The sequence below is a fragment of the Sorex fumeus genome, unplaced genomic scaffold (genome assembly GCF_029834395.1).
Source record: "Sorex fumeus unplaced genomic scaffold, SorFum_2.1 ptg000122l, whole genome shotgun sequence".
In the NCBI taxonomy this organism is placed as follows: domain Eukaryota; kingdom Metazoa; phylum Chordata; class Mammalia; order Eulipotyphla; family Soricidae; genus Sorex; species Sorex fumeus.
In genome coordinates, this window is record NW_026606179.1 from 26,197,932 (window position 1) to 26,212,400 (window position 14,469).

The 14,469-nt window shown below is 44.8% G+C and overlaps 1 protein-coding gene and 1 non-coding gene across 10 annotated transcripts in view; one reads left to right on the forward strand and one right to left on the reverse strand.

Annotated features, from left to right (window-relative positions):
• The window catches only part of ZNF536 (zinc finger protein 536), a 440,212-nt gene that overhangs the window by 381,005 nt on the left and 44,738 nt on the right, over window positions 1-14,469 (reverse strand). The gene's annotated exons all lie outside the window — the stretch shown is intronic.
• On the forward strand, window positions 831-937 carry LOC130044647 (U6 spliceosomal RNA). The gene has a single exon (XR_008795481.1). It is a non-coding gene; the product is annotated as a U6 spliceosomal RNA (small nuclear RNA).

The following is a 14,469-nucleotide window of genomic DNA, read 5'->3' on the forward strand; positions in this document are numbered from 1 at the left end:
GTTGTTCATCGATTTGCTTGAGCAGGCCCAGTAACGTCTCCATTGGAGACTTTGTTGTTACTGTGTTTGGCATATCGAATACATCACGGGTAGTTTGCCAGGCTCTGTCTGCCGTGCGGGCGAGATACTCTCGGTAGCTTGCCGGGCTCTCCGAGAGGGGCGGAGGAATCGAACTCGGGTCAGCCATGTTGGCTGAGTGCAAGGCAAACGCCCTACTGCTGTGCTATCGCTCCAGCCCTTAGACAGAATATCAGTAATGAGAAAAGAGTCCCAAATGAGGATCTACAAAAGTGGGATTATTGGATATATATAGGGCTTTCCACCCATCACCCCCCCCCCAAAAAAAATGGATATATTTCTTCTGAGGTGCACATGAAAAATTTTCCAGCATAGGTCACATACTAGGGCATACCTCAAACATAAATTTACAAATATAGAAATCACACAAAGTATCCTCTTAGACCACAATTACATAAAACTAGAAATGAATCACAAAAATAAGATGGGGGAAACTTTGATTACTTGGAAGCTGAACAAAAGATTGCTAAAGAACAACTGGATCAAACAGGATATCACGGAAAAAATAAAAAGATTCCTTGAAAATAATGAGAATGAAGATATAGCCTGTCAGAATCTCTGGGATATAGTAAAAGCTGTACTAAGGGGGAAATTCATAGCAATGCAAGCAGGTTTACATTAAGAAAGAAGAAAAATTCTGAACCAACAACCTAAGCACACATCTCTAAAGCACACATCTCTAGAGAAGGAACAGCAAATGAACCCCAAAATAGTAAAAACAAGAACATAAGTCAATAATATAGAAACCAAGAGTGGTCGCTTCGGCAGCACTTATACTAAAATTGGAATAATACAGAGAAGATTAGCATGGCCCCTGTGCAAGGATGACATGCAAATTTGTGAAGCGTTCCATATAAATATATATCAAGAAAGTACAACAAAGGATCAATGAAATCAGGAGCGGTTCTTCAAAAGATAGACAAATAGCAAGAATCACAAGGGAAAAAAAAAAGAAAAAAAGTCCAAATAAATTGTATCAAAGGTGAAAGAGGAGAAATTCCAACAGATTCCCCAGTAATGAGAAGTTACTATAAACAACTTTATGCTATTAAGCTGGAGAACCTAAAAGAAACTAATAGAGTCTTAGAATTGTGTAATCTTCCAAAATCAAACAAGGAAGGAAGTAGAAAGTCTTAACAGGCCAATCACAAGCAAGGAAATCAAAACAATTGTTAACAATCTCCCCAAGCACAAAAGTTGTGGTCAAGACAGTTTCACTGGTGAATTCTAGCAAACCTTCAAATAAGACTTGTTGCCTTTACTTTTAAGCTTTTCCAAATCATTGAAGAAACAGGAATCCTTTCTAACACCACCTACAAAGCTAACATTACATGGATACCAGAGCAGATAGAGAAACATCTAAAAGAGAAAATTTTAGATTAATCTTCTTTATTAACATTAATGCAAAAATTCTCAATAAAGTCTTAGCAAATGAAATCCAATAGCACACAAAAAATATCATGTACCCTGATTAAGTGGAATTCATTTGAGGAATGCAAGGATGGTCCAACATATGCAAATTGATTAGCATAACGCATCACATCAGTACAAGGAAATATAAAAATCACGTAATCCTATCAGTAAATGCAGATAAAATGTTCAATACTTTCAACATCTATTAATGATTTAAAAAATTAAAAACCTCAACAAAAAAAGGGATGTAAGGAACCTTTCTCAAGATAGTAGCAGTCACCTATACCAACCCGACAACAAGTATCATTATGCATAGTGAAAAAATGAAAGCATTCCCTTGAGATCTGGTACAAGGCAAGGATATCCAGTGTCTCCACTTTTCTTCAGCATAATATTAGAAACCTTAGCTACAGCATTCAGATAAAAAAAATGAAATTAAAAGAATACATACTTTTAAAAAGAAAAAAAGTCAAATTATCATTATTTGCAAATGGAATGATCATACATATATACATAGAATACTCCAATGACTTCACTTTTTCTGGAAGCTCCCAGAAACAATAAACCAATACAGCAGAATGACTGGCTACAATATTAATAAGAATGTGACCAGTACTTATTAAAAATTGGTTGCATTCTTATATACAAATAATGAATCAGAGAAGAAAACCATCAAAGATTATATTTCATTCAAAATAGTGTCAAAAATATCAACTATCTAGGAATCAGCTTAACTAAAGATGTGGAAGATCTATACCATAAAAATCTTAAATCATTTAAAAGAAAGAGATAGAATCAAATATCCAAGGACAAATTCCCATATCTATGGTCAGCTAAGAAACTAAAAACATGAAATGAATTAAAGATAACCTCTTGAACAAATGCTGCTGGGAAAACTGGATAACTACATGTAAAAAATTAAAGTTAGATCCATATCTCACACCTTACACACACACACACACACACACACACACACACACACACACACACACATTCTCTCTCTCAAAGTGAACCAAAGACCTTGATATCAAACTGGAATTTATAAAGTACATTGAGAAAAATATAGGTAGAATTCTTCCAAAATTTGGACCATTGGCAAAGGCAACAGAATCAAAAATAAATGAGTCATATTACATCAAACTAAAGAGATTTGCCATGACAAAAGAAACACAGGCTAAAACTAAAAGATGGTTAGCTGACTGAGAGAAAATATTCATATTAACACATCAGATAAAATGTTTATATCCAGGAAATATAATGTACTTACAAAGATTAACAACAAAAAATCCAAGAGCTGCATCAAAAAAAAAAATGGCAAGAGGAGGGTACACTGGAGGGTACAGAGGAGGGTACACAGAGTGATAGTACACTGGGTAAGGCACTTGCTTTGCATGCAGCCAACCCCGGTTTGATCCTTGGCATCCCATATGGTCCCACAAGCTCACCAGGAGTGATCCCTGAAGGCAGAGCCTGGAATAAGCCCTGAGCACTGCCAGATGTGGCACAAAAACAAAACAGAGGGGGGGGGGAATGGGAAGAGGAAATTAACAGGTACTTCTCTGAAGAAGACAGGTAGATGGCTAATAGACACGTGAAAAGAGTGTTCGACATCATTTATTATTAGAAAAATCCAAATCAAATCAACTATGAGATATTTCAACCAATAACAATGTACATATCAAAAAAATGTACATATCAAGCATACTGGGAGAACCACTGTTGGCAGGAATGAGAGGGAACTCTCATCTGCTGCTTCTGGGAATGTTGTCAGGTCCAACCTCTATGGAAAACAATATGGAGATTTTTAAGTTAAGTAAGAATTGAGCTGCCATGTGACCTAGCACTTCTGAGTATCTACTCCCAAGACACAAAAAACATTCAAAAGAACATCTGTACACCATTATTCACTGCTGCACTTCATACAAATAGTTAAGATACGGAATCAACCTAGGTGTCCAATGACAGAAGAATGGATTATGAAGATGTGATATAGATACACAAATGGAGCACTATGAAGCTGCAAGGAAGGATGAAATCATGCAATTTGCTGCAACTTGGATGGAATTGGAAAATATCATGATACATGAAGAAGCCGGAAGAAGAACAAACACAGAAAGATCGCACTTATCTGTGATACATAGAATAATGTGATAAGGTTACGCAAGGTATTGAATAGGGGCATAACTCAATCAGCCTTGACCCCTTGATATAGGAAGTAGGACAAAGAGGGAAAGAATTAAAGGGGGTACTAAGAAGTAACAGGGGGCAGGGGCCAGGGCCTTGGATTTATCAGTAATGCAGAGGAGTGGTATAACTATATAGCCAAGCCACAGAGTCAACAACACTGAAAATGGGAGATCCAAACCACAACAACCAAACTTTCAAATGTGCCTGTCAAGGAGGCAGGATGGGGAATTGTGGGGAGAGGGGGGGTGGGAGAGAGAGAGAGAGAGAGAGAGAAGCTGGGGGCATTGGTGGAGGGAATTTGGCACGGGTGGTAGGACTTTTCTAGAATACAGTATGCCTAAAATTCAACTATGGATAACTTTCGTGTCTTAATAAAATAAATATCTTTAAATGAGATCTTTATGCAATATCTTTAAATGTGGTCTTTAGTGCAATAAGCCACATTTTCCCAGCTTCTTTTTGTGGGGAATCTCCACCAGCAAAGAGAAGGGGTGGGGCTTTGGATCAACTCTTCCCTGGATCAGACTGAAGGAAAAGCTACAGTAAGACTCACTTTCCCTCTCATGCTTGTGCTTTTCTATTCCAGAAATGAGAAACTGGGGGACTACTCATGGGTTCTTTTCTCACCCTAGTTTCAGAAATCCCTTGAATCGTAGTAGGCCACAGTTGTACCCCAATTGGCCATACCAGTTGTTCAGTGGCCAGGGAAGTAATTGGTAAATCCAAACCAGGAGTCTAATGCTGTCCCAGCTTAGATGCAAAGCAAGTCCTTTCCCTGAGCCAAGAAGAAGGAAGTAGGCAGGAAGATGCTTCACTTTATTATTGGTTTTCTACTGAATTAAGCCCCTTGTATATGTTCTCATATGGTTTCATGCTTAGATATATTAAGGGACTCCACAAAAGCCTACTGCCCGTCTTTTGTTGCTGTGCAGTAGAAGGGGTTTTATAAGGCAAGTGTCCCCTCCTAATAGACTGTTTTACTGACTCTGAAGCTGGAGGCTCTGATATCACAGATGCAGAATTCCAGCACAAACTCCGAGATGTTTCTTCACAGGGGAAACCAGAGGATGATCAGAGTTTGAATCAGGAAATGCAAACATCAAACTAATGGCTTGCAGCACTCTACCCAACTCCGGGATTGAGTTCTGGCAACCAAAAAAGGTATTTGCTGACTGTATGCTGGTCGTGTTTTCTCAAAGGGCGACATGGACACTACAATTTTAAATACATTTCTACCTGTTTATCTTGAAATCCAAAGGGAAAAAAAAGCAACAGGGAAAGATATTATAGCACTCCTCTCTCTGTCTGTCTGTCTGTCTGTCTGTCTCTCTCTCTCTCTCTCTCTCTCTCTCTCTCTCTCTCTCCTCTTCTCTTTCCTCGATTAGAATATCTGTTGCATTTTGTTTTTCTTTTTGTTTGTTTGTTTTGGTGCTGTACCTGGCAGTGTTCTGGGATTACTCCTGGCTTGGCATTCAGGGATCACTCCTGGTGGTGCTTGGGGGAAACCGTATGTGGTTCCGGGAAATCAAACCCAGGTTAACCACATATATGGCAAGAGTCCTACCTGCTGTACTATCTCTTCAGCCCCCCAACATTTTTTTAATGACATCAAATGTAGCATGTGGAGAGAGTAGAGCCCAGCTCCAGGCCATGTTGCCAGTGTCCCTTAGTTCTGGAGCCGGAGAGAACCATCAGTGCCCCAGTCACTCACCCTGAGAAGACTCGGTTTTCTCACAAGATTCCTTTGGTGAAGAAGGGGGTGGAAGAAGCCATGGGACACACTAATTTGATATTCAGGCACTTGGCTGGCAAACTCTAGACCTATGCTCCAATAGCTGCTCACGAGTACATCCCAGTGACAAGGAGAGCAGCCTGGACGATTTCATCTGGGCAAGTCCCAACCCCATAGGTCCTCAGTCCTGAGATTCACACCATGGAGCAATACCACCATCTCTGTGATGTGCATGCTGTGAGGGGAACTTCCTGCCTAAGTTGCTCCAGGCCTCAGCACAAGTCCTGAGGGCAGGTGAGAGCTATGCCCTCTTAAGTGCTCTCGGAATGATTGGGACATTTTCAAAGGTCTGCCAAGCTCAACCCAACGAGTTTCAGCTAGAAGACAGGAATTCCACTCAGAAACTGAGCCCTTCTGGCCATTCAAATAGGAGGCTGTGGTGTCACTAGGGTCATGGTCATGCCAAGAGACCAGCACCAAGCCACCCCATGCTCTGGACTTGGGGGACAGGAACAGGGGCAGAAACGCCCATGGTGATTCCCGGCATCCTAAGAAAAGAACAGCCCTCCTGAGTTGCTGAGAGCAGAAACAGGCTCTGGCATGAGGCCTCCCTGCACCCCTATCACCCACAGACCCCATGCTGAGAGCTGGGGGGGGTCACCCTGTTCCCCAAGCCAAGTCTGACACAGGTACCATTAGATTAAAGGAAGGATAGAAGGAGAAGGGTCACATACAGCAAAAAAATAGGGCATGCATCAGGGATGCTGTTTTAGAACAACGGTGTCCCGAGAGTCAGCCCCTGAATGAAAGCAGAGAGATCCTGGTTCCCCTTGCAGAATGGGAAAGGCTCAGGGGAGAAGGGGAGCCTCCCCCCACCACCACCAGAGCACCTGGGGAAGGGCCATGATGGGCCAGGGGCAGCAGGTCTGCCGGGTGGAGCAGCAACCCTGCCACAGGACAGTCTGGCATGAAGGGGCCAGGCAAAAGGACCAGGATGTGAGAGAGGGGCCATGAGCAAATGCAGGCAGAACCTGGGGTGTCTAGGCCCAGAGACCCTGATAACACAGAGATGAAAGAGGTGGGGCAGAGGTATAGAGGACAGGGTTGGGGAAAGGAGTGAAAGGAGGAACTCTTCTGGGGAAAGAGGAGTGATAGGGTTTGAGGTCCACTCAGCTCTGCACACAACACTCACTGCAGCCCCTGCCCTTAGCCCTGCAGGCCACGCCCTGCCCGCCAGGCGTCTGCACACAGCAGGCCCATGCCAGCAGGCCTTCTGCCCGTTGCCAAGGAGGTAATGGGGCACCACTTTCTCTCCCTCCCTTCCTCCCTTCCTCCCTCCCTCCAGAGTTCTCCCAAGAGAGTCAGGGAGCACTCCAGAAAAAAAAAGCCCAGCCCAGGGACACAAGGAAGAAGGTAACTGGTGGGCAGAGGTGTGCCACCCAAGTCCCTAAGTTCAACCCAGGGCCTTCCCGTAGGCCCACACGACTGGGATGATATTCAGACCTCCCACCCACACCACATTGCAGCTGATTACTGCCAGATCAGCTACAGGAGCCGCTTCACAGAGCCTCGGGCACCCCCCAGCGCTGAGTCCCATTCACCTCAGTGGGCCTGGGGTTTCAGAAATGAAGCAAGGGAAGAACAGAGAAGAGAGAAGGAAGGTTGAAGACAGGAAGGAGGCAGTGAGGAATGAAAAGACTGTGAAAGATGGAGCGATGGGATGATTGGAAGGAAAGGAGGGAGGGAGGGAGGGAGGGAGGGAGGGAGGGAGGGAGGGAGGGAGGGAGGAGGGAGGAAGGAAGGAAGGAAGGAAGGAAGGAAGGAAGGAAGGAAGGAAGGATAAAGGAGGGAAGGAAGGATAAAGGAGGGAAGGAAGGAAAGGAGGAAGGAGTGAAGGAGGGAGGGAGAGAAGGAAGGAAGGAAGGAAGGAAGGAAGGAAGGAAGGAAGGAAGGAAGGAAGGAAGGAAGGAAGGAAGGATGGATGAACATGAGAAAGCAAAGATGGAAGAGGAGAGAGAAAGGAGGAGGTGGAGGATTGGGAGGGCAGAACATGGGAGCGGAGAGGAAGAGGGGAGGAGAGGAAAGGAAAAGGAGAAGAGAGAGAGGGAGGAGAGAAGCTCAGGACTGAGGAGCATGTGTGGTGCTGGGACTCAGTGAACAGCTTCAGCTTCAGAGGAAAGACCAGTTGGGATGGTCTTTGAGAGGAAAGACCGGTGGCAATGTTGGCAAGTGACGGCTCAGAGAAGAAAAGCATGTTGGGAAGGACAGAAGTGGAGGCCACTGCTCCAGCAAGGGTGCCAGATGCTCCAAAAAGTGACGTCAGAGGAGAGAAATCACAGGACCGCTGTCGAATGCTCCTGAGCAGCAAACAGCGGGGAGCAGCCAGGAGCCCCATGTGGCCAGAGAGTGGCCAGGGAGAGGCAAAGTGGCAGCCCACAGGCTCTCCAGAGTCCAGGAATGACGACTTCACTCAGACCCCCTTTTGGGCTTTGAGCAACAGGGAAAAAAAGAGGATCCAACTGTCTTGTACATAAGAAAGAGAATCCCATTTACATAGCACAAAGGACCCTTTCTGGCTGTTTCTTCCCAGGGAGAGGAGCCCTAGAGGGGCAGGAGAGAGGCAGGGAGGCCAAGAGGGAGGCTGCAGCAGCATCCAGGGAAGAGAGGATGCTGGCTGGCTGCAGCAGGGGCCAGAGAAGGTGGGTTGGACAGAGTCTTCTTCTGCTCTCAGCCTGGTCCAGGACTCCGGTAGCTCAGGGCACCAACTCCCCAGCCAGCCCCGCGCTCAGGGCTCAGCTGTAGCCACCATATGTTTCCGACGCGTGGCCATCTGGGGCCGCACTGACCCTGCAGGGACCCTCCAGGACCAGCCAATTCCTAAAGATAGCAAATCGCTCCCCAGGGAACATGCCCTTCCCTTCAAAGCAAGCATCCCAGGGCTCCAGCCCCAACCCCCTGCCTTCACCCCTCTCCCACGCAGGTTCCCATTCCGTCTCTCAGCAGCCAGGGTCAGACACCAGGCCACTGAAAGCAGAGCCCCTGGAGATCATTTCAACGGGATCATCCTGAGCCTGTGCCCTGCCAGCCTGTGCCTGTCTTCAGAGACTCCACAAAGACTTTAGCCCTCCCTCCCCGTACTCCCTCTGCCTCCTGATGGGCCTCGGGGCCTCCCAAAATGTGGCCCTAGAATGCTTGGCCCAGAGGAACAAACCATCTTATTTCTTTCTTCTCCCAACACCAGGCCCATAGTGATGCTCAGAGACCAGGGGCAGCCAGGATGGAACCCGGGTCTTCTACATGTTGAGCTCACACTCCTGCCCTTTGTGCCATCTCCCCAGCCCTCCTGAGCCGTCTTTCCCATGGCAGACCTCTGACCCACCAGTTTCATCTTATGCTGGTCTTCGCATCACCTTGGAGTCCCCTCCTTCTTCATGGCAGGACCTCCTGCCTTCAGAAACAGTTGCCCCTCTAACTCTGGCCAGAGCAGGTGCTAGCGGAGTTTCTCGGCCGAAAGAACCAACGCTCTGAGCTCAGCCAGTTCTAAACCCTGCCTGGCCCACTCCACAGTGCCCAGCAACTGCCCCTCACTGCAGGCCGGCCTCCAAGCACGGGGCCCACACCTGTGTGAGGGTGCACACATCTGTGCGTGTACATGCACATGTCAGGGTAGGGTGGCAGCTGCAAAGCCCAGCACCATAGAACGTGGCTGAAACCATACAACGCCGAGTGCGCCGGGCTGCCCAGACATGCTTGCAAAGGAAGCCTCCTCTTTCATTTTAAACAAAGGTAACTTTGAGGGAGAAGCTATTTGATACCTGTTCGATCTAAATGCTTTCAGGATACACAGACATCAGACGCTCAGAGGAACCTGAGAGCCAGCACTACCAACCCAGGCACTGAGACGAAGCGAGAGGACGCAGAGGCTCCTGCAGCCAGCCTGCCGACCCGGTGCATGTATTTTTACATGCTTTAGCATGAAAAAAAGCCAAGCTGCTCAGAGCCAATCAAATTACTTCCCTGTCTCTTTAATAAACAAATCCATGTGCACATTAACAGTGTTGAAAATTCAATTTAAACTCTTTGTCTGTTGCTGCTTACTCTAAAGATGGTCTTTCTTAAACAACAGAACACCAAGGAGTCGTTAGTGCTCTCTCTTCATTACTTCAAAAAACCAATCATTAGACACCAGAGTATATACGTAATTAGAAAATCACTTCCTTTGCAATCCAAGCTAAGTAGTTTACATACTGTAATTACAGGGACAAAATCAATTTTTAATCATTTCCCTGATTGGGCTCATCAGCTCTGTGGGAACATTGTAACCTGCTTGTTGTGCAAAAGCAACATCTGGGCTAAAACAATTACCCTTTGTTTGCTACAATATTCCTTAAATCTTTTTGCTTGCATAAAAAAATGAAAACATGAAGACAAGATATTTGGATGTCTTTTTGTCCTTGATCAACATATATCCGAAAGTTCTCGTGTCGTGAGTTTAATGTTCCCCGGAATTTACGGTTTAACAGTACACATCCAAGGAATGTATTTTTTCAGTGAGATAAAAGTATCTGATTGTTTTAAAGATCCATTCAGCTGCCTAATTGTTCCATAGCTAACACATGGTATTCAAACAACCCACACATTACAAAAGCTCATCTGGGTAATCATGGGCAACTATTATTGCGATGGTTTACACTTTTCTAATACAAATGAATGGATTTTATCAAAATTTTTTTAAAAAACTAAAAAGCTGAGTATGTGTGAAAAATAGTTGGTATGAATTGGCAAGGCGAGGCTAAGCATTTTGTTCTCTTAATAGGAAATGACCTCATTTACACTGGAGTAATAATTAGTACTGCTTCACTGACAGTTAAGAAAAAAAACTTTCCCAGTATAATAAGGCAGCATCTCCTTTGTTAGGAGATCTACATTGATTATTAACCCTTGCCAAGGAATTCCAAGTTTAACTCTACGTTCCACTGGGCTCAGGCTTGCTGGCAAAAGATTAAAATAACTGTTTTGGAAACCATTGCCTCTCACCCAGATTTCCAAACTTTTGCCTCTGAGCTTTTAAGTGACAATCTGAAACACTTGGTATCCCCTTTGAAGAAACATGGGGAGCCCCACCCCCACCCCATCCCTCAGCCACAAGAGCCCGGCTGGGCCCCTGCACTCCCCTGGTGGCCCTGGTCCTCCCCATCCTTTTGAAGTTTATTGGCTTTGATTTTTTGCTTGCAAGTGCCCCAACCTACAATTAATTCATAGTCAAAACAGCTCTGAGAAGGAGAAAAGGAGAGAAAGTGAAGAGAGAGGAGAGATAGTCTTGCTTGAGATTCATTCCAGACTCACGGTGCAGGAAGGAGAAAGGAGTACTTGAGCCATTAAATAAAATCTTCCAGGAAACAGCCAGAATTGATTTATACATATACTTGAGCCCACACTCACACACACGCATATACATGCACACTCACACAAACACGCGCGCGCACACACACACACACAAACACACACACACACACACACACAAACACACACCCCTCTTCCAAAGGGTAAGTCCCCTGACTAGCCATTCCAGATCGCACTGAGTGACCACTGACACCACAGACCAAGCAGCTCCAAGTCCAGACCCGCGCTGTCTCGCTTCACTTCACAACAACCCAGCAAGGCACTGATAGAGGGGAAACTAAGGCAGCTATTGTGAAAAAAACCTTGCCCAGGCTCCCGGCAGCGGTGCAGTTGGGTCTGATGCAATACCAGTGCAGGGACTCATGTCTCCCTGATGGCTGTGAGAATGGCCCCTGACTGTGTCCTCACAGAGACCCCCTCACTGAGCACCTGGAGCCCTGTTCCTGGTCCCCAGGTAGGGGATTCTAACTCAGGATAGGGCAGGCAAAGAGAACCCAAGATCCCACCCTCTAGGCCAGTATTCATTCTTAGGGTAACGGGCACAGCCCAGAACCAGACGCATACATTTCCCACAAAGTACCACCTGGGTCACTGGACACAAACTGATGCCAAGCCTCTGGATGCCAAGCCACTGGACTTACGAAGTCCCAAGGCTCTTGTGTACCCAGGATGAGGGCTCTAGCCCACCCCCACCCCATCCCCCCAACCCCCCCGCCACCAGACATCGGTTCCTCTGAGAGTCATTGCCTAGCAGTCTGTGTTTCCTCAGCCCAAGGAAATGCAGATTCCAGCAGCTCAAACTCTATGGGGTGATAGATTTGAGACAATTCTGGCCTCCAAAATAGACTCCTACAGAAGAAAACTCAAGAGAATTGTAAATGCTTTCTAATAGATTATATCAGCACATGAACTAAAAATATTTATCCTATTGCGGAAGATTTCATATCTTCATCACAAGGCATCTATGAAGTAGAACTTCTCTTGAAAAGAAATGTGAAGTAACTGGAAAGAACAAAGAGCCTGTTTTCTTTTATATCCATCCTGACCATGGGCAGTGCTGCCTCCCAGGTATCCTTCTTGGGAAAGATGGTTAGAACACTCAGCTTTGTGATCCAAACTGATGCCAATGGCCACCTGTGGCAACTGAGCACTCACCAAAGTGAGTCAAAAGAGACAGCTTGTTGGTGTGAAAGATGGGCCAGACACAGAAGAACAGAAAATATCTCATTTCTAGTCCCTTTACAGGTTGAAATGTTAATATTTCAAATATAGTGAATTAAATAAAATATTGCACTAAAATCAGTTTCACCTGTTTCTTTTTACCATTTTAATGCAGTTGTTAGAACACTTAAAATTGCATGCAAGACTTGCATTTGTGGGGGCTGGAGCAATAGCACAGTGGGTAAGGCATTTGCCTTGCACGCGGCTGACCCAGGTTCTATTTCCAACATCCCATATGATCCCCCAGCACCGCCAGGAGTAATCCATGAGTGCAGAGCCAGGAGTAACCCCTGAGCATTGCCAGGTATGACCCAAAAAGAAAAAAAAAAAGGAAGAAAGAAAGAAAGACTTGCATTTGTAACATAAATTATATTTACATGATACAGTGTTGTTTTGGAATTAAACAAAAATTCAGGCTATTTTGACAGCCAAGTTTGGCCATACCAAAAAAACAACTTCTAGGTCTGAGAAATGGTACAGAAGGTAAGGTTTTGCATGAAATCAAGACGAGTTAAGTACCCAGCACTCCACAGAACCCCCTAAGCACTGATAGGAGTGATCACTGAGCACAGAGCCAAGAGTCTGAGCACTGTTGAGTGTGGCCAAAAAACAAAACTAAATAAATAAAAATTTACCTGTTTTGTAGAGTAGGTTTTTAGAGAAAATGCATTGTCATCAACATCACTTGAAAGGTTGGTTCCATGGACTTTTAAACAAGGTGAAAATAAAAGTCGCATAAGTTCTAACTTAAAAACTGGAATCCCCATGGCTCCTTTTCAGATGTAGCTTTTTCCTTTTAAGTCAGGTAATATAAGTTCATTTCTAGAAAATTTGGACCATACAAAATAGCACAATGAAGAGAATAATAATCCCTACAAATATAATCCTATTTGCTGGTGTAATTGCTGCTAATGTTTTTTATGCATTTCTTTTTTCTCTGTGTGCATGCATATGTGAGTTCAAGAACAGAGCTGCAAACATATTTTATACATATCTCTGATTTCCCATGTCTCTAAGCTCCAAGTCCCAAATGTAAGCAGATGTTGCCTGGCCATATGAGAACACAGGCCACAGCCTAAGCCATCTGAGTTCCCACAAGAGTCAAAAGGGGAACATGTTAAGGCAAAGAACACACACACACACACACACTCACACACACACACATATCAGGAAAAAATAGCAAAAGACATACTCAATGAGAGCCAAAGTGACAGTACAGTGGGAAAATTGATTATCTTGCATGCAGCCAACATTGGTTTAACATCCGGCAACCCCTTTGTCCCCTGATCCTTACCAGGACTGATTCCTGAGCACTGAGCCAGGAGTAAGCCCTGGGCAGCGCTAAGTATGGTCCAAAAACAAATAAACAAAAGACATACTCAATGAAATATGTATCCAAAGCATACAAAGAGTGCTTTTGTCTCAACCACAAAAAAAAAAATGGTGGACCTGAATGACATTGCCTGGCACACAACCAACCTGGGCCCGATATCCAGCACTGCAAATGGTCCTCTGAGCTCCACCAGGAGGGATCCCTGAGCAGTGAGCCAGGAGTAAGTCCTGAGCGCTGCAGGGTATGACTCAAAAATAATAATAATAATTTTAAAATAATAAATAAACAAATGGCCCAATTATTTCTTTAATGGCACAGAGACGGAGACCTCACCAAAGAAGATCTACAGGTGGCAAACAAGCACATGAAAAGATGTTCCACATCATGTTCCATCAAGAAACAGCAAATCAAAGCAATAATTAGATATTACTACATACCTACTAGAATGCCCAAAATCCAAAACACTGATCAGCACTAAGGACTGGTGAGATGTGGAGCAACTCTCGCTCATAGCTGGGAATGCAAAATGGCACCTACGCTTCAAGAGACAGTGAGACAGTCTGCTGGTTTTTTTTTGTTTTGTTTTTTCCCAAAGCTGAACATACTTTCACTATAGTATCAGGCAATCATGCACCCTGGATATTTTTATATCCATCTATGCCTGAATGGCCAAATGGTCAAACCACGATAGCCATCAGAACCTAAATGGCCAAATGGCCAAACACATATATGAACATATAGCTCAAAAAGTGACCTCTCATGTCAACCAGGGCTTTCACAAGCAATAATAATTGCTTATTATTATTTAAAAGTTTTTAAAGGCCCTCCCGTTGATCGTCGATTTGCTCGAGCGGGCCCAGTAACGTCTCCATTGGAGACTTTGTTGTTACTGTGTTTGGCATATCAAATACTCTCGGTAGCTTGCCAGGCTCTCCGAGAGGGGCGGAGGAATCGAACTCGGGTCGGCCATGTTGGCCGCTTGTAAGGCGAACGCCCTACCCGCTGTGCTATCGCTCCAGCCCTTATTATTATTAAAAAACAATAATCACTGTCACTGTCCTCCTGTTGTTCATCAATTTGCTCGAGCGGGCCCAGTAACATC